At 45.6% G+C, this 7,976-nt stretch overlaps 1 long non-coding RNA gene across 1 annotated transcript; it reads right to left on the reverse strand.

Annotated features, from left to right (window-relative positions):
* Positions 1-6,133: 6,133 nt before the first annotated feature.
* LOC117771021 lies at positions 6,134-7,648 on the reverse strand. The gene is made up of 2 exons (XR_004615482.1): positions 6,789-7,648; positions 6,134-6,757 (listed from the first exon to the last, which is right to left on the reverse strand). It is a non-coding gene; the product is annotated as an uncharacterized LOC117771021 (long non-coding RNA).
* Positions 7,649-7,976: the final 328 nt, after the last annotated feature.

The following is a 7,976-nucleotide window of genomic DNA, read 5'->3' on the forward strand; positions in this document are numbered from 1 at the left end:
TTAATTTATTGCACGAGACATTACGCATCATTTTAGTCCAAATGCCGGGAAATGAAATCACCAGGGCTGTAAAATGCACGGATGAGCGTTCACACCACAGCTGCAGCCGACATGTTGGTTCGGTGATAAAATGAACGGATCAAATCGAACCCTCACGTGTCAGCAGGCGGTAAACAGAGTCGAGCGTCTCGGCCTCGAGGTGGAACTGGGTTGTGTGTGGACAGGAAGTCACTGATTGGACGATCACATTTCAATACAACACAGTATTTATCATTTATCACGAATAGTTCTGTGGACGTGTGTTGGTCTCGTGAAACGTTGAAACACAGGACGACAAAACTCCATCTCAAATCTTTATATTCTGATCCAACGTAAGACGTCCAGTTTTCCTCCTCGTGTGATAAGTGTTCCTCTGTGGCCGACGTGAAAATAGATTCACTTTAAGCTCTTTATTTATTCATGTTTATGCAAATGAATACTTTATTTAAAGGCATAACGTGTCCCACAGTTTCTTTTACACTTGAATAATTACAACCAGGAGAAGCCAGGATGTTTCTTACTGTAGAATCATGAGTCCGTCAGCACTGCTGGGTTTTTTTGTCTTCATTTGTTACAAAAGTGATTATTATAGTTACACATATTATTAATCAGGTATTAACAATTGTATTTCTGTAGGAAATAAGTATTTTTATGAACGTTCAGAAGATGACACATCTCCCAACAGTTTTAAATTCAACCAGGCTGCAGCTAATATCAGACATTAATAGATATTAGTCCCATAGATACGCCTGGTTTCTCTCATCCAGACCCGTGAATTAATCTCTGAGTAACTGGGGGATAAACATCAAGATAAACATCTTATCTCACAATGTTAAAGAAAGTTCAGCGCCTACATGTAAAGGCTAGTTAACTGAACACACAAACAAACGCAGATGAAAACGTAACTTTACGTTAAACAGAACGTGACCAAACTGAGGTCATGACCTCTGTGTCCTCCGTGGTCCATGTTGTCCACGTCCCGTGTCCTGAGCTGTTTGATGGATTCTGTCCTGAGTGGTTTCTGTCTACAAATGTAGATTTTACTTTTGTTATTTCAAATATCTTCAACAGTCAAAGATCCAGAGTGAACTCACATAAATATTCATGTCGACTCCGGTTAAATCTGCACTTTTGGTCCGTTTTCACGCAGTTGAATATTTGATCAAAGTTCAGCAGAAACCGCAGATGGAGAATCTACATGTTGGTCTCTGCAGAAATAGAGTTGGCACAAATCTCCCAACCGTTTGCCAGCTGCTGCTTCACCAAAGACGACTGGTAATCGGCTGTAATGTGTATTTCACATGAACATCCTCGGCTCAGCGGGTGAAACACATGATTAAAGTCATTTTAAAGCCAGAGGAGCTTCCTGCAGGTAGAATACGAGTAACACAGGGATGTGGCTTCAGCTGAAAGCATCAATAGATCAATACCTTCACTGGATTTGCAATCAATGCACCACTGCAGATCGATAGAGTGCAGCACACTGAATTCATTATTTACTTGGTTTTCTTTGTGCACGTGTGTGTTTTCAAACGGTCTCGTAAACCCTCCTGATCGCGAGGGAGACGACGATGTCACCAGAGCTCGACTGGGAACCTGGAATCTAAAAGCCATTAGAACTCTTTGAAGGTGAACCAGGCTTCACGTCTTTGTTCCACTGAATCTGGTTCCTTTTGGTTTCTCAGAGTTTTGTCTGACATCGAACATGTAGGTGTGTAAATGCCTGAAAACCACTGAGCTGTGGACCAAATGAATACTTGTCTCAGAAATCCTTGGTTCTCTGATTACCTCCATCCATCTTCTCCTGCTGATCCAAGGTCAGGTCCCGGTGGCAGCCGGGTGCTCCCTCAGATGTCCCGAGGCGTTCACAGGCCAGATGGGACGTGTGGTCCTGTGGTTCTGGTTCGACCTCGGGGTGTCCTTCCAGGAACCCCCCTCGGTCAGCGGCTCTACTCCGAGCTCCCTCCAGATGTCCGAGCCCCTCATCGTATCTCTGGGGCTGAGTCACCGGACTCTCTGCAGCCTCGTGCTTTCGGTCACTGCCCAGAACTCAGGACCGGGAGAGGGTCAGAAAGTAAATCACCTGGTAAAGTGACGGCTCTGAGGAAACGGTCTGTGGGTCTGAGAGGAGGAAACACAACGTGGGGTTCCACTGCTTCACGAGATTCAGGGAAACTAAAGCTCTATTCCCTCAAAACACGAGTCTCAATAATATCTCATCAGATCGGTTTTGGAATGTGGAGCAAAATGAAAGGAAATGATCACAATCAGCAGCTTTTTGTCTTTTTTCCAGCCGAGCACACGAAGGGGTCAGAGGTAATAAAAGTGTGAGGAACAAGAATCAGTTTGTCTCAGAGCGTCTTCCAGAACACAAACCAGCTCAGTGAGCTTCCAGATCCGCAGCAGCGATGTCGAACAAGATGCTTCTGTGAGCAGGGCAACAACAGAAAGCTGAAAAAAGAGAAAACGCTTGTTCATGAGCAAAATTAGAGCATGTGGAGGAGGAAGATGTGGTCGAGCAGAGATGATTCAGAGGGGGCAGCGGCATGTGAGGTGCTTCTCGAAGAAATGAACCTTTAATGATTCCCTGGGGGATTCAGGCCGGCCGACAGCCGAGGATGAGGAGGCACTGTTCTGATTAGACGAGGAAGGTCAAACTCCCGGGTCTCAGGCAGCCGACCGCATTAGTGGACACCTGATTTCTTTTCTCTGCCCCCCCCCCCCCCCCACCACACACACACACACTCTCGCCTCAGGACAGGAAATCAGTCTATTTCTCAGGAGGGATTCTGAATGAGGGAGAAAGAGTCAAGATGATGTCAGCGCGTCCGAGTCTCCATCTTGGACTTGATGGACGTTCTGCCCTGAACACATTTTCCTAAACCATCTATTAAGCTTTTACGGTTTCTTTGTTTTAACGGTGGTAATCTTCACTCTGGCAGAATTAGCTCTACGTGTTTTATCAATTCCAATTTACAATATGTACGTTCGTCAAGGAGATTAGCTTAGCTTAGCATAAAGACTGGAAGTGAAGGGGAACACTAGCCTGATCAAATGAGGGAAAATTGGACCAAACAAACCTAATTGAAATGATCCTCATCATTCAACAGAAAGTCCTTTCCCACGGCCTCCAACACTTCTGAGAACGTCCGTAACAGTCACAGTGACGAACCAGGAGCTCACGTCAGAATCATAAACTTCTGTAAATATCTTTAATGAGAGGAAATAAATCCAACGACCGAAAACAACCCAGTGAACTCGGCTCGAGGTCGTTCAGCTGAGTCACGACTTCACCAGGATGTCAGAGCAGGCGTCAGGTTCTCTTCTCTTGTATCCGAGATTCGATCAGACGTCTTTGCTCCCGTCACTGAAACTCGTCGAGTCGTGTTTGGTCGTTTTTCGAGCATCGGTCTTTCTGATATTTGTTCCTCAGACGAAGTCCCGGCTCTGCTTCCTCTCATGAAGCTGCATGAAGACGCTGAGGGTGTTCCTGAAGTGAAGCAGCTGTGCGCCGCCTCCGGCAGTTCTGAGTCTGATTCCGCGGCAGCATGGGAAACTTTCTCTGGGCATTTTCCAGAGTCTGCTTCGGCACCAGCGTTGGTTTCTATAGTAACATGTATGAACGGATGAGCGTCAAGGCGGCAGAATGTAGGACAAAGGCAAGATGGCGTCCGCTTCAACGCTCGCACGCTGCGAGGTTTGGAAGAGGACGAGAGGAGGAATATATACGTGATACATTATGAAAACTGGTCAAATCTGAAACCTGTTGAATCTGAAAGGAAAAAGGTTCAGTTTCAGTTTGTCTTTACTCTTTGATCTCCTCAGTTTCCATATATTTATACAGATAATGGAACAAATTCTGAAATGTTTCAAGGACGTTACTTCAGGAATCAAAGAAACAACGTCTTTGTCTCCGTTCCTGTTGTTTTCTCCTCCTCTTCATCGTGTTCAGCCTTTACATCACTTCCTCCGGGGCAGGAGGGAAGGAAGGAGTAGGGGGGGGGGGGGGAGGGGGTGTGTTTGTTGCTCTCAGTGGTCGACCTGCCAGACCTCAGTACAGTCAACAGACAGGGATGAGTCAAAGTGTCCTCTGGCCAGCAGAGAGTGCGTCACCCTCACACATGAGCGCACACACGCACATGCACACACACGCACACACACACACACACACACACACGCGCACACGCGCACACACACACACATTAGGCAAAGGTACAGACGCCGTCCAGTGAAATCTCCAAAATGATGTCGTGTGACGACCGAGAATCTGCAGATCTGGAAAAGTTTTGAATTCAGCTTCTTCAAATCTTAAATCTCTTGAATATTTTCTTCTCACACGTGAACAAGAGTTCTGATCATGTTGACCTGTGGTCCCATGTCCCATCTGCTAACATGGGGCCAGCCACCAGGGGGCGATCAGGATGATTTAGCTTCACCTTTTGTGAGCCATCCTTCTGTCGTCCATCTGTATTTACAGTCTGTGGTTTTCAACAGGCTGGAGGTCGATCATACTGTTAATAAATCATAAACCATTCACTTCCTGTGGTGAGGTCGTGTTTCCTACGAGTTCAACTTGAGTGAACTTTGACCCCTGATGTCTGACCCACACGTGACCCTTTGAAATAAAGAATCTGGAGTTTGACCAATATCAAGATTTTAGAGTGTGAATATTTTGTCCTTCATCAAAACGTCTGTAACATTAGATAGAAAAGTCCGTGACGAAGACGTACGGCTGCACGTGAACACAATTAAACACACAAACACACACACACACAGACAGACACACACACTGGAGACGTCAGGACAGAAAACTGAAAAGCAGGAAACATCTGCAGGCGCTGACCTGGGTTAAGTCCTGTTAAGTGTGGCGCGTGCAGTCGTCCAGGAGGAGGAGACGAGAGCGAGGAGACGAGAGCGAGGAGACGAGAGCGAGGAGACGAGAGCGAGGAGACGAGAGCGAGGAGACGAGAGCGAGGAGCCTCAGCAGCCGTCACTCGGACAAACAGCACAACACGACCATATGGTGGAACGTCTCCGTATGTCGAGCTGCAGTTCACACGAGGCAGGAGCGTGTGAGCAGTAAACAAGGCGTCGCTCGGGCCCGGCGACATGAAAGAGGGGAAATAAGTGGGTCGCCCAGAGGTGAGGGATGGGGGGGGGGGGGGGGGGTGATGCTGCTGCAGTGCCCTTTAGCAAAACCCTGGTGAAGCTGTGAAGGTGTGAAATACATCTGTTTGATAAATAATTATTTATGTGTTTTATAACTTTCAACGCGATGGAAGAGAACGACTGCGTTTTATTTTACTGAGATTTTAACTCGTTCAACGTTTTGTTGACGAGGGTTCATCGTTGTTCCAAAACCGGGGGGGGGGGGGCTCCAACTCTGAAAGGAACCAATAAAGAGCAGCTCGTGTGGAAACTTCTTTAGTGACGCATGTTTGATTCCCAATTTAAAAAGAACGTGAAAGTTTTGATGTTGATTTCTAAGTAACTTTATGGTTTTATGCTTTAATTTCAGAGTAAACAATAAAAACTGTTGTAAAATCAAATCACAATATTTAATGTTGTGAACACAAAGTGTAAGTTTACGTCGTGACCTTCGGGAGCTGCAGCGTGAATTTGAGCCAATGAGCAGCTCGAGCTGATGTGTTTCCCTGAGACGCTGCATGTTCTCCCAGTGCCGCTCCCACTAAAGCGTTATCTTCCCATTCTGCCCCCCCCCCCCCCCCACACACCCCACCTTGTGGCGTTGTCCAGAGAAGTGACGGGTGAAGCTGCAGAGTTCAGATGAATCTCTGAGGCAGCTCGACCATCTGAGATGTACAGTCGACCGTCACCGATACTGGAAGATCTGAATTCTGATTCACGTCTTCAGACGCTAACAGAAAAAGTGAAATAACATAAAACCTTCACCTGAAAGTTAACAAAGCAAAATAAACACAAAATCTAAAAATGATGTTTCCAGCCGTCTTGTCTTTTTCTTCTTTTCTTCACATTTAATTAATGTTTTCAACCTACAAACATGAATCTTGTATTTTGTGTGTATTTTGTGTGTCTGACATCGTGATAGTTTCCCACAAACCACAGCACCAGCCCAGTTTTCTGAAAAGTAATTATTTTAATATTTTACAATCCTTTATTCATGGTTATTTCATTATTTACTTTTTCAGCGCCACTTTGTAAGTGTCATTATTTCAAGCTGTCTTACGACAACAACAAACAAAAAGAGAAAAAACCCAACGGAGAGGTTTGAAGAAGGAGTCTATACAACACTTTTGTCAAAGGGGCAGAGAGAGATTCACATTTGGGCTCTCGATCGCCCTCTCGTCCCTTACGCTTGTCAAAGGTAAACAAAAGGTTAAAAGCGGGACTGTGGGTTCGGGTGTCGAGTCGTCGGCGTCTGTTCGGCTATAAAAACAAACCACGCTCCTGTTGAGACGATCTTTAAAAACAACAGGGTCCTCGTTCTCCTCTGGGGGGGGGGTTTCAAACGCTTTTTTCCCCCCCCGTCTCTGAAAAAAAGAAAAATAATATACAAACTACCACAGATAATCCAAAAAATACAAAATATAAAGATGGCCTCTCGTCCAGGTGCTGCTCCGAACAACGGAGGAACAGATTTGAGTTTTTTTTATTCAATTTCTTTTCTTTTTTTTTTTTCAAAAGCTTTTGGTGAACGAAAAAGAGAAAGTGGTGCGAGAAGCGAAGCCGAGAAACGCTTGTGAGAATCGTGAGAATCCCGAAGGAACATGTTGGTGCTGGTCTGTTTATCTTGTTGTTGTTGTTGTTGTGCTGTGGCGACGGAGCTGCTGGCGGATACATTTCCTCATAAAATGATCGATGACATACTTCCTGAGAAACAAAGGAAATATCTACCTGGCGTTGAGAGGAGAGGAGAGGAGGAGCTGAGAGGAAGAGGAGGAGAAAACTGAATAAAAAAAAAGAAAACAAGCTGCAGTGTGTTCGGCAGCCGGGAAAACGCCTGATGGAGGTAAGAACAGGGCAGAGAGAGTGTGTGTGTGTGTCTGTCAGTAGAGGACGCAGGAGGAGGTGTGGGCATCAGTGCTGGTGTTTGTGCTCTTCAGCACGGAGAGAGCGAGGACGAGGTGGAGGAGGAGGAAGAGGAAGAGGAAGAGGAGGAGGGAGACGGACGACAAACTGTCCATCCAGCTGCTGGTGGAATCAAACGCACGACGCTGACACGGATCACCGCTGGAGCTTCAGTTGTAAACGGATCAGTTCACTCAAATTACAAAAAAATTAAAAAACCTAATGATGTTTTTTTCCCCTCGTTTGAGTTTGTGGATGTGAAAAAGAAAAGTTACGCAGGAGAGAGTAGAAAAGTTTCCTGCTGCAAAACGTTTGGACGACGCTGGAACTGACAAACCAAAAGAGTTCGTGCATGTTTCCCAGAAACGTCTGTTTTAAAAACGCGCTTGAGGAATTGAGGCTAAATAAGAAGCTGACCTTCCTCAGTCGGTGAAGAAGTGTCAAGTTAAAAAAGCTCGAGTGACACTCTACAGATTAATCCCGTTTTAATCTTGGATTTGCTGCCATGACTAATTTTAGAAGTTGAGATTGACGCACGTGTCTGAGATCAGGTGACGTCACGTTTGAATCACTAGTGGAACGAGCTGATGAATTTCTGTGTTGGTGGTTTCACACCCTGACCTTTTTAAATTGTCTGTACAGGTTTGGTTCGATCTGTTATTTGACCGGCAGCCGAATCCAATGAAGGCGAATAACAAAAAACTGGCTCCTTAAAAACCTCTTTACTTCTCAGGAAACTGAAAAGGAGGAAAACGTGTTTGTTATCCGATTTGAGTGAACTGACCCTTTTAATTTAACGACGTGAGGTTTAACTTAAATGGTGAAACTGGTTTTCTGATCCCTCTCCTGTGGCGGTGACGTAACGCTGCCCACCAGGTAGAAGCCTG

This window comes from Hippoglossus hippoglossus, chromosome 11, assembly GCF_009819705.1.
Source record: "Hippoglossus hippoglossus isolate fHipHip1 chromosome 11, fHipHip1.pri, whole genome shotgun sequence".
Taxonomy (NCBI): Eukaryota; Metazoa; Chordata; class Actinopteri; order Pleuronectiformes; family Pleuronectidae; genus Hippoglossus; species Hippoglossus hippoglossus.